The 19488-nt window shown below is 48.8% G+C and overlaps 1 protein-coding gene across 1 annotated transcript in view; it reads left to right on the top strand.

Moving 5' to 3' along the window:
* Positions 1–346: 346 nt before the first annotated feature.
* The window catches only part of LOC131663131 (transcription factor Sox-6-like), a 134723-nt gene continuing 115581 nt past the window's right edge, over positions 347–19488 (top strand). Inside the window, exon 1 of the mRNA XM_058933260.1 lies at positions 347–380. The gene's annotated coding sequence lies outside the window, so the exon portion shown is untranslated. The remainder of the gene's footprint in view (positions 381–19488) is intronic.

Genomic DNA, 19488 nt, shown 5'->3' with positions numbered 1-19488 from the left:
ATCGGCCGGTGTGCGCGCGAGGGCCGATCGGCATTCGGGCTGAATCGGAGTCGCGGCGGAGATTTGTGCCGATTAGCGCGTCCCGTGTCGCGGGCATTCCAGAAAAGCCGCGAGAGAGAACAGCACACGGAGGGAAATCCAGTGCGCGGGAGGATTCGTAAGATTGCAAGCCAGCGGGAGAGAAAGGAGCGTGAATACACACGTACGCGATACGTATGGTAGGCGGATGGTTCCGCATGGTTGACTGCGCCGATGCGCGAGATGCAGCAGTGGCTCCAGCAGCGCCAGCCTCACCGGGGGCAAAGTAATTGTGATGAGAAGTGATTTGTGCGGCGAGCGTCGGCTCGCGTGCTAGCCGCTACTTGATCTCTCTCAAGACGGTGAGTTTCATTTCATCTCTCTCTGCCTACCTACATCCGCGCCGCGTCCTTTACGTACGTGTGCATGTGCGACGTGTGCAACTACGTACCATGCCGGCTCGCGTGAGAAAGCATTTTTCGGTCGGCGCGTACTCGCGATGTGTCTAGTGCCGCGCGGCTCCTCTTACCGATCTCTGTTGCTCCTCGCTCCATTACTCCGTGCCAGCTTGCTACTCTATCGCTCTCCAACTGCCAATGTTCCACGATCTTATTGCCGACGACCCTTGTAGTTCGATCACTTTTGGAAAATCATTATTTACATTCGTATACTCTGAGGTGAAAATCTAGAGTAGGCCGGATGGTGGTTGTTGCTTCGCAGGTTCATTAAATTACTTAAAAATGTCTAGCTGTCAACGGGTTCGAGTCGTTTATCAGTCGCAATTTACTGTGATGTCATTAGAAATGAAACGGCTGCTTGAGTGCAACTAAATGTACCGAATTATTTTTAGCTTCTATTTGAAATATTATGAAAGGAGACATTCATTACCTAATAAACAATATGCTTAGTCGTCGCAACCTGGAATATGCTACACGAAAAAAAGCGAAGGAATAGGCAATGAAATATTAGGCAATCTGCAAACATTGATAGGCGTTTGATTCGAATAGATTATGCAAGAATAAAAGTTTATGAATTTAACTTTTGATAGTTGGTACAGTTAAGTGCACCTAATAGTCATATTCATAATAATGTTTCATAACATACGGCTGACGGCTGATAAAAAGAATTATTCAACTCGACATCCAATCAAGTGGAAACGTCAAATGCAACATTTTTTCAAAGCCTCATTTCCATATGAATAATTGTTGCCTTAATTGCCGATTGATTGTTACACTTACTATGCATAATTTATCGTCGCGATATCAGCTTGGAACATTAAAATATCGACTGGAAAGTTGGCTGTTCCTTGAAAGCGTTTGTCTTTCGCGCGAAGCACGTGGCCGGTAACTATATGGAAAATTTTTAGGATGCATCAGTGGTACGTTATTGAGTTGCAAGAAGCATGTTTTCGCGACATATATCGCCGTGTATGACGAGATACCTGGGAGTTCTCACAGTCTGTCGCGAGCCGGTTGCCGATCGACGATAGATAGCGAGCAAGTGGCCCGCTGGTCCCGGGAACTTGCGAAAAGCCCTTTCCCTTATGTGTAAATTCGAGCCCTGGCTCTGGCTCTCCGTTTCTGTGGAAACGATTTATTAACAAACATAAATATCTCCGAGCTGCGACGATAATATCTATAGCTGACAGGTAATGCTAACAATGCGGGTCTTCTCGCGCGCCTCACGCTCACCTCATGCTCACCTACACCTACGATTCGATATTCCGCGATGCCGCAAAAATCTATATGTTCCCGCGAAGCCGAGCGAGTCACGTTCATCCCGCGCTTGTGAGCGAGTAAGCAAACTTCCCTTGGTCGGTAGGTGCCCCAGGCAGTTGTTCGAACTGAAAGCAGTGACGGAATCCCTGCGCTCAGGCTATTAGAATGAATAATAACGCTGCGAACGCAAATTGACCCGATCGGCGCGCATCGCCTTACCACTCGCTATCGTCTCTGCTCTTACCAGACGCGACGTCTCTTTCGAGAAAAAGAAACACTTGTTCAAAGTTTCGAGCTTCTGTAATTGGGTACACGCCGCCGCAAGTGGCTGTAAATCAGCAAGCAACAACCAGGTTTACGCCTCGTAAATTCGCACGCCAAGCAATTTTTGCACAACTGTCGAGAGCTTTTCTCGAGAGGTTCGAATACGCAGCAGCCATTTTTAATATTCGCACGCGGTGTGTCGCCTATAGGCAAACAACGCTCGCTCGCTCGCTCCCCCTGTCACGTTGGCTTGAGAAACTGCACGTCTCTTAGAGAGAAATACATCGATTCCGATCGAGGGAAATCGGTTGACGTTTGAGTAGTTTGAAAATTCGTAGAATATTGTGAAATGACGCTTCCACACGCTCGTATATTTTCAAATAACTAAACGCCGTTTTATGCGTCCAACATTTTTCAATCGTATTCACTCGTAAAGCCATTACGTAATGCTTATAAGAATTGACACAATCCTCTGCGTTTCAAAATCACATTAGTATATGTAACAATAAGCTAAGTCGCTCACAAAAGCTTGACAAGATCAGCCGTGCGTCACATATTTTCCAACAATTGTTAATTGACCTAGACAACAATGACTTTCAGGCGTGTACGTGCAAGAATAGAATGTAATCTGCAAGGCACACGCATAGAGAGGATTGCGTTGCTGCTCCGAGAGGCTTGGACTGTTAGAGGTGTTAATTTTTTTCTTTTTTTCTTCTCCGAATCTGTGGACGAACAATGTAAATAAAACCGCATCCGGATGGGACTCTCGCGTTATGGTCGTTATTGTGTGACTCTTAAATGGAAAGTTAAAGTTCCTTTCTCTGGACAGTAGCGGATCGGTCACAAATGGGGAAAAGAGTTGAAAGAAGCGCGATCGTAAAATAAGAATGAGAAACAAAGATTAGACAACAAGTCCGGAAATCGAAACGTTGTCGCATTGTAAATGAAACTCATATAATGCGACTTTCTCGCTAGATCGCACGAAAGAAGAAAGAAAAATGCTTTGAATTTACATTTTAAAGCGGTGAAATCAGCAGCTAATTGAATTAGTCGTTGCGAGCGCACATTCGTGCATACATAGGTTCATCTCGCTCTCTCTTTATCTACGTCTGCGTTTCGAAAGTATGATAATAATTTCTATATTCGATTTTCCTGCTGCGCCAGCTCACGATTTACACCTAAGATCATTTCCGATAATTCTTTTCTCTCTCGTTTTCTTGTCTATATTCGTTCCTTTTTCAATTGTTTAATTAATAGGGGCAGACTTTCTTGATGCCCCAATGCTGTCAGTATAATTGAAGCGCATTCTGCAGAGAGAGAGAGAGAGAGAGAGAGAGAGAGAGAGAGAGAGAGAGAGAGAGAGAGAGAGAACCCATGAAAGGGTCAAAGAAAAGAAGTCGGGAAAGAGAGAGAGAGAGCAAAGAAGACAGTCCAATTAAGGGCGTATTTGTACACTCAAGTGCGGCCGATATCAGCACATAAATCGGACGGCGCGCAACAATTTATGGGCCTACCGAATGTCGTAAAATCAAGTAAGAGAGAGAAAGAGAGAGAGAGGAGAAGGAGATAGCACAGCTTCTGAATAGCATAGACTTCTCGTGACGATCGAAGAAAGCACCTATCTTTTATGCAGCTATGCGCTTCTGTTTTGGCAACAAGTGGCTATACGGCTGAAACTAACTGATTGACACTATCGTAATCCAATTAAGCGTATGCACTCATGCTTCTCAATATGTGCGCATTGAATAGAGAAAAATCGAGAGAGAGAGAGAGAAATCGCTTTTCGTCGATTGCCACTCTGACGTCAATCATTAGAAAGTAGACTATTATAGATATATGCAGAGCCATTTACGATCAGTGAAATATTTGCGCGATTTTTTTCAACTCCTTCGAGCTGTCAACCTCTTAATTTTCACTCAGATGTGATATCATTCAAATGTCAATAAATAGCTGACAAAACTGACCATCATTTAATAAATGACGAGGATAAAAAAAAGCGCAAGAATGAGTGCAAATAATGTGGCGAGATAGGTGCAAAGGTGTATCTTCGTTCGACCTTGACGAGCCGTTGCAAAAGCTTGTGTATACGAAAAGGGCCGCGCGAATCCTTTACGTACGACGTCACAAAGCAAAGCTAGACAGTGAGCCGGTCGGCGGTGCACGCGGGTTACACAAGGCTCAAGCCCGCCGTTCGCCGCCGCCGCCGCTCGACATTCTTTGAAGATGCGTTATATTACGCCCAGCCACGGGGATATAGGCAGCGCGCTGACGGCTGATGCCGCTGCTGGAATAACCTTTTTTTCTCTGCGCTCCTCTTCTTAATATTTCCCTGACGTTTTACGGCCTCCTTATGTGATTTATACCTGCCACTGTCTTTCCGTCAAAGAAAATATACATCTTTGCTCGCGCAACCGCGCCATGCCCTTCCTCGATGCGCGCCAGCCGTTAAGAACATTTGTTTCATTGAGAGTGTGGCAATACGCGATTCGGCCCTGCCAGCTGACCAATAATTTTAAGTCGAGTGCATTAGATCAGCCGATCGTCGCGCGCCCGCAAGTCGAAAACTCGGCGAACCATTGCGAGCATTTTGAACGCGCGCCGATCAGCGTCGTGGCGGCGCAGCCTCGGATTGCGCTCGCAGCGAGAAGTCCGATAACAGGAGCCACAGCGACGGCTGCAGAGCGAGCCGCTTCGCGAAACAGGTGGCTGCCGCACAATCGAGAGGCGCGTCCGATTGTGAACCTTGTGGACCTCGCTCGATCCATCCATCTGTCCCGTGCGCGCGTATATACACAGAGCGAGGGCCGGCAACCGGACCGATCGATGCACGTGCGGCGGTTCGAACAAGGGCGAGCTTTTGATCGCGACCGCGCAGCTTGCGGACCGAACGCCAATTCGTTTGCCGCAACACGCGAGTTCCCGAGCGAGCCACGCGCATCCCATTGCCCCGCCGCCTTTTGCCGCGCCGTTCGACCTCGTGGCGTCGGCTTTACGACCGGCAGAGCGCTCGCGGGGCTTTATTGGGCGCGCACTCCGACGGCGAATGCCGCGGAATGCGAGTCTGCGTGTCAGATTTGATGACGCAATCGAGCCGCGCGGGCGCGCCCCCTGCAAGCTCACCACACTTTATTGTGCGCGAGCGCGTGAAAGTTCAATGTGGCTCGTTGCTCGTTTCTACGCTCATTTATACCGACCTATAAACGTTCGACGCGGCACATACGGCCGTTTAATGATGTGCGCTTTCCGAGACGCTGTAGTAATAAAGCACCTTACCTGCGGACCAATCTAGCCGAGTACCAAGTTGATTTTCGCAGATATAACGAGAGGAGGCAAGGAGGTGATGAGGGAAGGAGGGGGGGGGGGGGACTTGCAGGCTGCAGGGCTTCTCAATAAATAATCCGACGAGCGGTCCGTTTATACAGGCGCAGCGCATATGCAGCGTGCGAGCACGCGGCTTGTGTACCGACGCTGAATTAGTATTTCTGCGCGAAGAGCGAGGACATTGACGTTTTCATTAGCCGCGTTCAGCTGCTCGCTCTCTGCCCGTACGTACACATGTTTCCTCCAGCGAGATATCGGTATCCATGAAATCTCATTTAAGGATAAGGCTGCAGCGCGTATATGTGCGCACGCCTAATCGTGCGAACGCGACGGGCTTGATTAATTTCCGAACTCGAATTATCACTAATTTACGGCTTGGAAGCAAGTCGGCTTATCTGCCATAGGGCTCACGGCGCGCGCAGGGGGGACATCTTTCGCTATAGCGGTACGTTTCGACTTTTGCCTTTGAGCCAACGGGATATTACAAGATATTGGCCTTATCGCGCTAACCCGATGTTTTCTCATTCTATGCTGCTCAAAACGTTTGCCAATATTGATATTTCGTCTGTATCATTAGGCTGCGGCTGTTCGCACGCTGCGTTATTATTGCAAATCGAGCAAATTATTTGATTTCGAAATCGGTAGCACGCGAACGTTTACTATCTGTATAAATTGAAAGTGCATTCTCTTAACTATTAATTAAAATATGACGGCTATAGTATAAATTTAGTTGTTGTATTGTTGTTATACAGCTTAGTTTACAAGACCAACAGTACTAGCCAAAAAGAGGATTAAGAAATTCGTCAGCACGTAGATCATAGAAAATTTACTCGTCAATTCCGAAGAAAAAATGCTCGTTAATTTATTTGTGAGCTACGCCACTGAATGGACCATAAACTGATGTTGAATTGATTTCGCTGTCCGTAGGAAAAAAAACTTCTGAAAATAAAGTTATGCAATTGAGCCAATGGTAGAACTGTGAAGAATGTGACGCAACGCGGAATCCGCACGTACATGCGGAAGACGAGATGAATAAAAGAGACGAAATAGAAGAATCGTCGGCGGAGTGTTCCAGGGGTTCGCACACAGGCGGAAACAGGATGGCGCATGATCGGAACGGCATCGCGTGCGACAGACGGACTCGCGACTCGTTCGCCCACTCAGTTGGTCCTCGCAGTTGGCCAAGTTTAGACGCGAGGAACTCGGCATAAATGTGAAAGGTTGCGAGGTCACTTTGTCAAGTAACGAAGAACAAGTAAAGACGAGCGAGTGGATCTCCCGGGGATTGATTAATCGGCAAAAGGTTGAAGCGGTCAAAGCACGGCGGATTTTTTTACGCGCTGCAAAAGCCAATTAATTTATTCAAGACCTTTCGGGTATATAAATATGCGCAAGGCATAAATATATAGCCCGCGCGCTAGGCGGGGCGGGCAGAGGCCGCTGGAAACAATAAAAGAGCGAGCTTTCGAGGAGGCAACCTGCCCGTCCGTCATGCGTACGCATAAAAAGTCATCGGCAGCGCGAGCCGAGCAGGCGAGAAGCATCGATTAGGGCCTGCGAGGATTCCCGAAATTCCTGGTCGCGCGCTCGCAAACTACAGCAGCCCGGCGCGTGCGTGCGTGCGTGCGTGCGTGCGTGCTTGCTTGCGTTTCTCCTCGTTGCCGATTCGCATTCATAATACGCCGTAAATCACACCTCGCGAGAGCGACGTATATATACTCCGGCTCGATAAATTGACGATCGAGCTTGGAGCTCACCGCGGGAGCTTGGGCCTGTCGTGCCGATAAGCCAGCTCCTCTGCGCATCCTTTTCCTCCTCCTCGCCCTCCTCCTCTCCGTCGTCTTGCGCTTCTTCTGCTCTCGCGAGAGGCGGAGGGGGCAGAACGAGGCAGAAGGAGGCATAAAATTTAGGGCCGAGCGAGCATTAATTTAAATTGATCGATCGCCCTCGCCCTGGAGAGAGGAGAGGCCGCTGATCGGCTATGACGATGCCGCGCCAAATTGCCGCTCGGCGCTCGCTTCGATGCAATTTCAAGCGGAGCCCCTTAGCCCGTGGACTTTTTACTCGCTTCGGACCCGACGCCGACATGAGTGATTACCTCTGATAACGCGGCCCCGATGAAAAACAATGCTGCGCGCGAGGCTCGCCGGTTGACCGAGCCGGCCGACCAAATTAGCATGCCAAATTTTTCGCTCGATCTTTATGCGACGCGCCACACCACGCCACCTGCGCGACCAGCCTATCGAGTAATTATTTACAAGCTCCAAGCCCAACAACGGTAAGCCACTTTCGGGCATCTTATCCAATTTTACTACCTCGAGTGCCGTCGGAAAAGCAGAAATGATCGAAATAGCGCGATGAGATTCACTTGCGTCTTCGCGTCAGATCAGAACGCTGGGCAGAATGAATGGGGACGGCCGCATAAAATCCGAAAAATTACAAGATTTTGCTCGGGCGAGAAGATGACTTTGCGACCGAATGGGACTTTATTGCCGAGTAAATTAAAAAGTGTATCTAAAAAAAAAGTGGCAGCCGGCGCGTGAGAGTTCAAGAAGGCGCGTTCCCTCTCCTGCCGTCTGCCAGATAAATAAAATTTCGTTCTCGCTATTCGGATTTTATCTTCCATTGTAACCATAAAACGCATCCTCGCGCGGGCGCGGACACACAGAAAAAGAAAAGCAAGCTGCACACCACGCCGAGCAATCAACAATAAGCGACATGATTTACGTAAAAAAGGAGCAACGTGTCCCGGCTATGCTGCGAGACCGAGAGAGTCGCGCTCGTAGAAGTCTCCCGAAATTGATATCATTGTCCTTTTCCCTAATCCAGACGTAACCTGAGCATTAAGCGCTCGGTTCGCGCTCGCCCTTCTGCCTCAAATGCGACCTGTCTCTTCGTCTCTCTCTCTCTCTCTCTCTCTCTCTCTCTCTCTCTCTCTCTCTCTCCTTCTTCTTGTTTTCTTCTCTGTCGCTTCTCTTTCCTCCAGTCTCGCACACACGAGACTCGGCATTCCGAGGCAACATTTATTTTATCGTATAGTTCGACACGAACGCGCGGCGTTGTCGTAACCCCGAAACAGGCGAGCGCGCGTCTCATTAGACGATTCACCAAGAAACCAGCGAGGGGGAGAGCGACATGCGAGCCGTTGGGTGGCGAAACGCTAAACATACTCGCGGAGCCAAAGAAAGTGGAAATAGAGGAAGAGCGAAGTGGAGAGGAGAGGAGAGGAGGAGGCAGATTATGGAAGGATCCGAGACAAACGAGCCAACACGCGACATGTTAAAGAGGATGCGGTTGGCCGCTCGTCGAAAGCAATATTAGAGGGGCACTTTGTAGCTCTGAAAGCATAGCTTGGTTCGACCGACAACGAAGCCTGCTTATAACCATATACGCCTGAATAAGTATAGTTGTTGCTACAGCCAAGTACACGCGTGTGCAAATTTAATTGATAATTTTCTTGCCGAAAAAATTCGCTCCTTCGGTGCTGACTGGCTTGGCGATTTTGTAAGCACTCGCGGGAGATTGAATGAAACTGCTGCGGAACGTATACAAGAAAAAGGCCAGAAGGAGAGACAAACGAGGGGGCGGGAAAGCATAATGCTGAAATATGGCCGAGACGTATCAATGAAAATTCAGGATATAATAGAGGGGCGCGTGGGAACAGTTCAATCGAACAAACTAAAAATCAATGGACCAGCCTGTGCGCATCGTTTACGACGGGCCAGTCGAGCCGTGCGACTTTTAGAATGTATTCGGTTAGTGGCTGACAATTGCAAGGCGGTACGAATTAAAAGCTCGCCTTTATGGGACATACGATGGCAAGGAGAAGCGATGAGATGGAGTAAGGAGGTGCCGCACACAGCGAAATATAAAGATATTGTAAAGCAGGAAGAGAGGAAGGGTGAGAATTGGAACAGCGGACTGGTTCGCGGTCCTAATTAGTCAGGGAATATATCTGGAATCTGATGAAGCGCGCGTTCGGTTTTATGCGTCTACGCGCGCGCGCGCTCTCGCGCGATGAGGCGGATTTCACTGGCCATCGCCGTGGGGATTAGCATACAAATCGATTTAAAGTCGAGATAAATAGCCGCTCTCTCGGATGGATCCTCGGACACACGCTAACGCGCGGACGGTCAAGCAAAGGAGAGCGGAGAAAGAGAGAGAAAGAGAGAGACAGAGAGAGCATATTATCTGGCTCACCGAAAGATTAACGCTCTAATGTACTCCATACTTTACTGTCGCCAGCCCAGTCGCATAATCAAGGACTAACTGCTTTTTATCGATAGCCGGCATTTCATGATCACCGCGCAGCTCCGCGTTTGTCAATCCAAAATAAAGACAAACGCGTGTCGGCGCTCGCCCTCGCTCGACATTTTTACGACTGCTCGGCAAAACTTAATACCGCGATTGCCGCTCGGCTGCTCGCCGTAAGATATGCGCGACGCATCGGAGAAATGGAACCACCCAGGCGATAACGAGCTTCGGTCGACTAAAAACCTGCCTCTCGTATAACTCATTTAGAAGAAATTTTCGGCCGATATCTTTCACGCCGCTACACATGTCCCCGAATGTCTATAGGACTGATGAAAACATTACGTAGTGACGAGATTACAGATTTTATTAGAGTAATCGCTTCGGAAGCGTGTCTCTTCGATATTTATCGACGCGCTCCCAACTCGCACCTTCGCTACAAGTCTAATTATAACGATTATTCTCTCGATAAGTCGTCGTTTGGGCTCCACCCGATCAAATGATTTTTTTCAGCCTCGCTGTTATGTAATTCATCCGAAACCGTTATAACGTTTATCTGCGCGCACTCAAGAATTTTAACTCGGTGAAGAAGAAAAAAAGGTTTCGCTAACGCATTCTACAGATTCTCGCGAATCCGAGAGAGCGAAAAAAACAACCGTAATTTATGCGGGGTACCTTTTTTCCTATTGGTCATTCGATTAAGATGGTGAGAGAAATAAATAATCAAATTAGATGGAATTGACAGCTGAGTAGATCGGTATCCGTTGTAGTTTTCAATTGCATCGCGGCATACTCGCTAACCCGACAGGTTTTACCCCAATATTACGCGGAAAAAGAAAATGACGAATAACAAGCCGAGTTGATCGAAGCTTATCCATAAATAAAGTACTGTGTATGAGTGACCTCAATAAGCGCGAATATTCCCGGAATTTCGGTGGACGGCCTTCTCTTTTGTATTATCTATACAATGAGCATAAGACACTACTGCGAATTTAGTTAATCACCGTGATATTTCTTCTTATTTTATTATTTTCTTCTTGGAATCTGACAGATTTAAAAGTGTTGCGCGGACAGATGTGGCTGAAAAATAAATGCAAATCTTGTCCAATTCTATCAAAACATGAAAGAGTTGTTAAGGCATGCTTAATGCGATTGCCAACAGTGAAGAAGCCAACCAAATTGGCAAATTTATCAGGCAAAAAAAAATTTCTCATTTATTATTTATCGCCTATAACGAGCTACGGTGCGGTGACTTGTCCAGATAAATTTTCGTGCAGGCATATATGGAAACCCCGGTGAGCGAGCTAGAGATAGGCCGTTCCGCCGCAGCCTCGTTTGTCGTCCCTATTATGTATATATTACAAATTTATCCCGTTAGGCAAGGAGGATAAAGACTCGGTCCGTTGTCGGGCTCGACGGTGGCTCGTTTTAGGGTCCGACCTCTACATTCTATTATAAGCAAGTGCCACCTTGCGTATTAGAAATCCGGCTGCTGCAATCCTCTGGCTTTTTTTATTCTTCGGGCCCACTCTGCGCCGGCGGCATATACCCCCTGTTCTCGGGCATTGTTTACGTCTCGATGCCCTTGTCGGACGAGATTTATAACCCCGAATTAGACTTTTTCAACGTCGACGGCGCAGTTTATTACCCGGAGACAGCTCGAGAATGCAGCACGCGAGTTCGATGAACCTCTTTGGGAAGAGAAAGACAGAGAGAGAGAGAGAGAGAGAGAAAAGAGGCGACTCTCCCAGTTTATCCGAGTCGAATCGGGGAAGGTTCCTTTTCTCCGCCGGACCTATGACGGGCGTACGCCATCGGGCTATCCTCTTGCGTTTCAAACCTACAGAAACAACGCGAGTTATCTTGAATCTCGCGTGAGCGCCAAGCTATATGACATTATCGAACACACTCATCTTGGAAAACTCTCTTACTCCTCGTATATCCGAATCCCGTGATCTTGTTCGTTTCTACACTCATGACTCTGGTGTCACGCTAAAAGACATTGACGCCGCCGTCCCAGATGCTTTTCTTGCCGTGAATCACGAATATTGATCAGTTATGGATATTTGCAATTCAACATTAGTTCATCGATGAGCCCAGTTGCTTGGACTGATTGAAATGCATTGTATTTCGGCTTCATCATCGATGTTGTTATATTAGTCAGCGAGTACCATATTGATAGGCGACACATGTCAATGTGTTTTCATGGTTAAACCAATGAGCCGCTCGGCAGTAAAATGTTTATCAATTTCATTGAATCGATTGTATAACATTCGATAAATCATCAGGAATGTGGTTGGTATGGTGTCGGGTGGGCGCTCTCCGGCGCTCTACATGTGGTCGAAATCGGCGTGCGCGAGCTTTCGATTACGTCAGAGACTGGCGATCGAAGAAAAGAGAGCTGCCGCTTCATAGGGGGAACGGAGCCGCACTCGCGCGTGCACAAGTGGGCCACTCTTGAGGCGGATGAACAGGTGAGTCGGTGTAAATCAGGCTGAGAGAGAGAGAGAGAGAGAGAGAGAGAGAGAGAGAGAGAGAGAGAAGGGGGCAAGGTGGGGGAACGCGCCTTGGACCGAAACCAGCTGCCGTTGTCGTTGTCACCGGCGCTCTCCCGTTCTCACGCGAAGAGCCTCTGCCTCCGATGAAGCGATCCCCTCGCAGCCGAGTGTGTCGTTCGGAAATGCAGCTCGCGCGAGAAGAGCTACGACTTGCTCGCCCAGGTGCATTCTCTTGGCCGATCGTCGTCGCCACTCGCAAACGTAACTTGCCGATCGGCCATTTTTCTTCACGGCAGGCCGGCCGCTGCTTTTGCCCCGAACGCCACTACGAGGCAATTATGTAAAAGTGTCGCGAGGTGGCGGCGAATAAAATTTGTTTGCATAAACAGCTCCACTGGATTCGACTGGCTTAGAAGGTCTACGCGAGCGCGCGCAGCCCGAGCGAGAGAGAGAGAGAGAGATTGGCTGGTGCGTGCGTGCACACTTACGCAATGTCATTCTACTTTCGAATGCGGCGTATATAGCAATGAAACGGCAGCGGCGCCGTGAGCGCGTTTGCGCGAAAAAAAAGGCGCAGCAGCATATCCACTTGACAGTTTGTCGTATTCGTTTCTTTTTTTTTGCCCTGCGTCTAATCTCCTCTGCCGGCTCACTATAGCCGCAAGGCAATGCGCGCGCGACTGCATAATGCTTTTAATGAGGTAAGCCAGTTGATGGATTACACACACGCGCACGCACATACACACGCGCGTGGTACACGCGCTCTAGGGTGTAATTGAGCTGTCGATTCATTGGCTTGTACAATGAGTGCCGCGCACGCTGGCTGCCGGTCTTTCCGTTCCAATGCGGATTTTCCATTCTCCCCGAGAACGAGCCTATTCTCTTTTGCGCTTTTCTCTTGCCTAATTACGCCAACTGAGGAATGCATTATTCAACTCCGCGTCCTCGTTAAAACCGATCAACTCCGCGGTTCAATCTATCCAACAATCAGTTTTCATTAATTGCCATTTCAAATCTACAGGCTAGATTAAGTTTGTCTTAAATTTAGAACGACAGAGTGGCAAGGCGCCGGAGTTACAGGCTCGTATTTTGCTTGGCGTCTCCTTCGCTCGCTACACGAAAGACCCTATCGAGTGGCCCCTGAAGCCTTGGCTTTTGTTCCTCAGACTTTTTTTTTTACGGGGGCGCTTATATTTTTATATGGAAAACCTTAAAACGCGAGCAATGACCTGCATCTCCCGTAAATACAAATACAGCCTTCGTTTTATTCGAACGCAATTAAAACGAATTTTTGGGTCGCAGTCGTTAAAAACGTGCACGCATTTGCCGAGATAAATTATTGAGTTGTATCGATCGATTTTTGTTTCTTTTCTTTATAATAGCGTATAGTAGCGTATAAAGGAAGCTTGATGAAAGGACAAAAAGCGTTAGCGGTGAGAAAGTTTGGTGCCGTAATATTCTCATTGACGAATTGGAAGGTTCAAAATGATGAAAGAAGCAATAGCTAGATATCGGAGAAACCAGTTTCGGAAGGGATTACATCTGTCTGGGATCCGAGATTTTGGAAATGGGCTTGTCGCTTCATGAGCTGCAGGTGTACGGTAAGAAATCATCCGCCGAGTGAAAAACTAGCAATCGAGGAAACATTTTTGAAAGAGAGGCAGTATAGTAGGATATCGACGCGAGTAATGTCTATCATCGGGTCTTTCGCTGGTCTTATTCTCTTTCATGAATTATTATCGATGGGAAATGCCGGTATAAACGTCTTAACTGCCGGGTGAGAGAAGATTTGGATATTATACGATGCGCGCGATGTATTATAAAACGAAACTTTCATCGAGAAGCCGGCTATTCTTAATAATACAGGCGTCTGAAAAGCGCGCGCGCGAGAGAGAGAGAGAGAGAGAGAGAGAGAGAGAGAGAGAGAGAGAGAGAGAGAGAGAGAGACAGAGAGAGCGAAAGAAAGAGAGAGGCGAAACATCAAAGGAACTCGACGTGGAACCCTTTTAAACAGTATCTCGGCATTTACTGTTTATCAACAGAACCTTTAGTTTCGTTAAAGCGATTATGTAGCTTTTCGGTCTTCTCCTCCTCCCCTCACCCTCCCCCCACCCGTACAACTCGCGCGCGCTCGATCCAATCTTATCTGAAACGAGCGGCTGCACGGCTCCGCGCATAAATTATCGTGCAACAGAAACAGACAGAAAAATCTTCGAATTTCGAAACAGCCAAAAAGCTTCATAATAAAGGCCTTCGTTTTCCCAGCACAAGAGAGAAAAAAAAAGAGAAGGAGGACACAAAAGAGGTTCTCTCTGTGTCTAATCAAAGAATGGCGCCGATCCTCTGAAAAGTAACGATGCGGACGCGCGGATTTCGAGAGTCGCACAAAAGCCCCGCTGTTTTTTCGTCCTAATTTACGCTCTGCGGACCCACCAAATGTCCATCCACCTGAGAATGGCAAGCAGAGTGGAGAGAGAGAGAGAAAGAGAATAATAAATTGCTAGCGCCCACGCGTAAAATGCGATGTTGATAGAAAAAGTCGGATGGAAAAAAGACTCGTCAGCTCGCTATTCTTATTGGCCGTTTACTTTTATTTTTTTCCGACTGCGCGAACAGCGAGCCAGCTTAGCCGATGCTTCGGACTTGATTGCACACGCGAGCGAAAGCAAACTCGACAATAAAGGGAATGCCTTAGAGTTGCTGCTGTTTCCCTCTCTCTTCCTCTCTCTTCTTTCTCTCGCTCGTCCGAACGAGAATATCCTTGTTGATGCGTGGATCATAAAATGCACTTTGGCACAATCTGATTGCCTGAATCAAAGTCTCTCAGCGGTCGCTGCTGTTTATGAGACTCTCTTGGATACCGACATGAAAACTCGACTTTTCGAGATGAAATGATGCAACGCTGTAGTGGAAATACTCACACGGGGGCAAACGGTATTTCAGATTGAATTGACGGCAACGAGTTTATATTATTACGATAATGCCTTCGCCGAAGTTGTCTCGAGAAGGTAGTTGCAGGTTGCACGCGCGTGCATTATAAAAGGCAGACATCTCGCGCGAAGCAATTGTCGCGATTGAAAGAGCGAGATGAAATTAGCCGAAACTGCAGCCTCGTGGCTGGGGCAGCGAGCAGCCGAGTGAGCTCGAGGCAGCGAATACTGGCCGCCAAAAAAGTAGCCGCGTGCGAATTCGAGAGCATCGGTAACGACGCACGAGAGTAGTCTTTTCCCATCGAGCGGCACCGCAGCAAAGTATACGCGCTTGCTTCAGTCCCCGCGGGCCTCTGACTGCTGCTGATCGCTCGGCCAAGACCATAGATGGCCATGGAGCACACGGTAGTTGCACCTGTCTGCTGTCTGTATGCGTATATGTACACCGAATCGGCCTGCGCCCAGCAGAGAAATTAACCGAGAGAGCGAGAGAGACGTTGTATTATTCGCGAGAAGAAGGAGCTGCGCGCATAAAAGAGAGGCAATTACGGACGAGAGCTGCCGATGCTGCTGCCAGAGGCCCGACCCCCAATCGATAGAAGAAGAATTCGTGTGGCGCACGCGCGCGTGTGTGTGCTGAAGAGGGAAGGACGCGAGTCGAAGAGAAAGAGAGAGAGAGAGAGAGAGAGAGCAGGGTATAGATGCGGCCCGATACCGTTAGCGGGGCCTCTAATAAAGTAAATAAAGAGCCAACCGGACAAGTTGGCCGCTCTCTCCTTCTAGTTTTGCTCTTTTATTTGCCTCGTCTTCTTTTTTTCTCTATCTTTTTTTTTATTCATTCTCTCGATCTTCGTCCTTATTCTTGTTGGTCGTCTGTTTTCTCGGCCGCTCAGTCAGAGAGACAGAGTCAGAGGCGTAGTAGTGGGAAGCCTGCCAAGAGAATTGGTGAATCGAGAGAAAGAGGACGTGGGCTTGAATGGAGAGCAAGTGCGGCTTTATTTTTGGAGGCGAGAGCGAGAGAGAGAGAGAGAGAGAGAGAGAGAGAGCTGGCCGCGCGAGTTGCCGCATCCACGCGAACAATGACTTTGCTATTTTCAATGGGCCTTTCATCTCTCTCTTAACTTCTCGCCACCTCTAATTGAATTTCTTTTCCATTGAGCTACCTCGGTTGGCTTATCAAACAATACGCGTAGCGACAGCTCTATCACAACAAGTTATACTAGGCGAGCCCGCGGCCCGTTAATCTGCTTAATAAAACGTCCACTCGACGTGTGCCGCGCGGCGCTTTATCGCTACACCCTATCGCCACGTAATCAGCGCGAACGCTTAAATTATAGGTGCATTATCGTAATGTAGCGAGGCGCGACGCCGAACTTGCAATGCATATCGGCACTGCGGTCGCGCACCTGCCCGGCCAGCACAGCAGCGCACCAGCGTAGGCCGCTTGCCAGTCGTACTTCATTTTTAAATTGCCACTTTTTGCCGGGCGTTGTTTGCTCCGCGCACGCTTGCTTGCCTCTTGATGGGTTCATTTATTGCATTTTAAGTGTTACTCTGGCGCTCGGCCACGCGCCATTAATGCGCCTCTTACGAACTTTAACGCCGTCGTTTTACTACAAATAACCAGCATTATATAGCCGCGCGAGAATTTCACTTTGTGCGCCAGTCAATTTCCCGCCTATGCTTTGTACATGGAAGTACGCGACACAGTCGGCTCGACCGAATATTAGCTCCGACCAGCGCAGAAGACTGTCACGACAATGGGCCGATCCTGACTAAAATATCAATCTCGCCGCGTTGCATTTCAACGGACTGCCGAAGAAAAGGCGTTTGTCCCGCTCGCGCGACAACGTGACGACGTGACTCTCCTTTCATTTTTACCCTGGATATCGAAAATGCTCTCCTTGTGTAACGACGCGCTTATACGGAGGCACACTCGCTCAACGCCTTCGGCCGGCATTCCCGTTGTCTTGTATATCAACGCCTGTTGCTTTTCCTTCCTGCGAGCCGCGCTCCGTGCCGATACACAGATCAGCCCGGTTCCAGGGCACCCTGCGCTTGCCTAACTCCACTGTCCCGGTCATTGCGACTTCCCATTGCTAACTCATTATTTGTCTTTGTGATTCACACTCGAATGCACCTTGAGTATGCGCATGCAGCCGATGAATAATTTTACCTGCAGCAATCGTTCAAAAATTTATTTTGCCAACGGCGTGACCATCTCGTGGTGCGCTCAACGCTACCAGTCGTTTTATAATGCTTCGGCGCTTCTGCCGATTTGCTGTCATTTTCCAAGCTGCTCTCATGAAAGCAGCATACGACATTCAGAGTCAGGCATACAGAAATACGATCGTCTATGAAGACAATGCTCGCGTAGGTACTTTTCCCTCGTTATAATGATAACCAAAGAGAGAGAGAGAGAGAGAGGGAGAGAGAGAGAGAGAGAGAAAGGCAATTTTATGCACCATAAATTGTTTTCTCAGTGGCGGCACTAAACTCGACGTGTTAAATTGCACAATGTACTTAGTTGGCGCGGCAGCGCGCACGAATTAACGTACAAAGCCCATTATACGATTGCACGCGCTCGTGCGTATGCGACAGGATCGTTAGGGAATTCCCGCGCGACTTTTCACGAGTCTGGCGGAACCCAAATTCTAAAATATCACGCATCCAGAGCGACACTTTAGCCTATGCCCGCGAGGCGCGAGAGAAACTTAATTTCCGGCGCTCTACGGCAGCCGCGTAGCGCGTCAATCGTTCAAGCTGCCAGAGAGGCAGGCGGCGAGCGCGCGAGCGCTAATGCACGATTCCATTATAATCAAATAAATAAAGCAGTCGCCACATGCGCGCTGGAGGCTAAAAAAGCACGGAATTTGACGCGTTCAGTGGTCGCAAGAGCCACGGGAATAAAAAGGCTAATGAGCCCGCTTGAGCCAGCTTAATAAAATCCACGCGGGACTTTCTCCGCGAGCGCGAGCGCGCAGGTGCACGCAGCGCCGTGTAAGTGCGCGTAGCGTTTGCGGCGGGCGGCCGATTTCACCGCGGCGATAAGCCTCTCCCGCTCGCTCGGCTTTATAATTTCAGAAATTAATATCTGCCAAGGAGAAAGAGAGGCTCGCGCTCGCGCGCGGCTTAATTGAGCCGAGCGCGCGCGGGCTGCTTACGTAAGAGCGGAGCAGAGCAAATGTGTGTCCCTCGTGGCGTGTAAGAAAGAATGTAATGAGACCATTGTCTTGCGAGCAGCGTTTACACGCGGACGCAACGCGAGCGCAGACAACAGTCGGCGGCGTCTCGTTAAACCGCTGCTGCTCTGCCGCGAGAGAGCCACCGAGACGGGGAGGTTTATCACCCAATTATCATTGACAACCGAGCGCGCCCGACAAAAAGCGTTATAATGCCGCTTTGTAAAGGCCCCGCGAGCGAGCTCCGCGCCCGCGCTCGCGGTTAACATTGTTTTCGTTGAAAGGAGCCGCGCCGACGCAGCACGCTCTCCTCGCGCCCCTCTCCGCCCGCTGCCGCTCGCTTCGCTAAGTAATCAGCGGGCATCTGCATACAAGCGTCGCGCTCCGAAGCCGCGCCGCCGCGCCGCCGCGCCGACACGCGAAGGCCCGCGCGAAAACTCTCCCTCCTCCTTTGTCCACGCGCGCTCTCAATCCATTCCAAGCTCCGCTTTCCACGCTCTCTCGCTTTTTCCCCTTTCCGCGCGAATCTTCCTCGCGATTTATTACCTATAATGCGTGCTTTTGAAGAGAGCCCCCCCCCCGTTCCTTTGCTCTTGGTGCATATCGCATTGTCCGCATATGCAAGCAAGATGGCGTATCTCGTCTTTCTTGCTCGCGCAGTCTTTAAATTATTGACAATGCCGCTGTCCAAAAGCGAGCATGCTAATAGTCCCTCGTATTGTTTATTCTTTGCCCGTCCTTTTTGCTCTCCTCGCTCGGGCGCTGTTTCCATCTTGCTTTATGTACTTCTGGCACAATGCAGTGCCTCAGCAGCCTGTATTCCAGCCGCAGTGCCGAGTGCGCGCTACTTCCAACAGACGAATTTTCATCGAATCAAACGTTAACGTGATTAACGGGAGACACGGAATGCCAAGCTAACGATGCAGCCTAAGATCGTGTGTCCACGAGAGTAAATATAAGTGCCAAGTGATTTTCAAGTTTACTCTAACTTTGTTTCGGTAATGACTTGATCGCCTTATTAGCCTTTGTACGGAGAGTCATAATTTAGCATTGACGTTCTGAAAATAAGCCGACTACGAGACGCATACACGAATGCAAAAATAAAGGGCCGAGAGAAAAAGAACGAGCTGCCTTTTAAAACCCTTTCAGGGCATTCTCAAAAGATATGCTTTCTGCAAGGAGTACGTAAGAAGTCACGAATTCTCAAATATTCTTAATTGCGCGTTGACCAACGTGAATCGGCCTGCACGCGAACGTGCTCGAGAAAAAAGAGCGCGAGCTTCCTTACACTCGAGAGAATGGAAGA

This window comes from Phymastichus coffea, unplaced genomic scaffold (assembly GCF_024137745.1).
Source record: "Phymastichus coffea isolate CEN01 unplaced genomic scaffold, Cenicafe_Pcof_1.1 PCOF00031, whole genome shotgun sequence".
Lineage (NCBI taxonomy): Eukaryota > Metazoa > Arthropoda > Insecta > Hymenoptera > Eulophidae > Phymastichus > Phymastichus coffea.
Note: the sequence above shows the minus strand (reverse complement) of the source record. Positions and strands in the feature narration are given on the sequence as shown.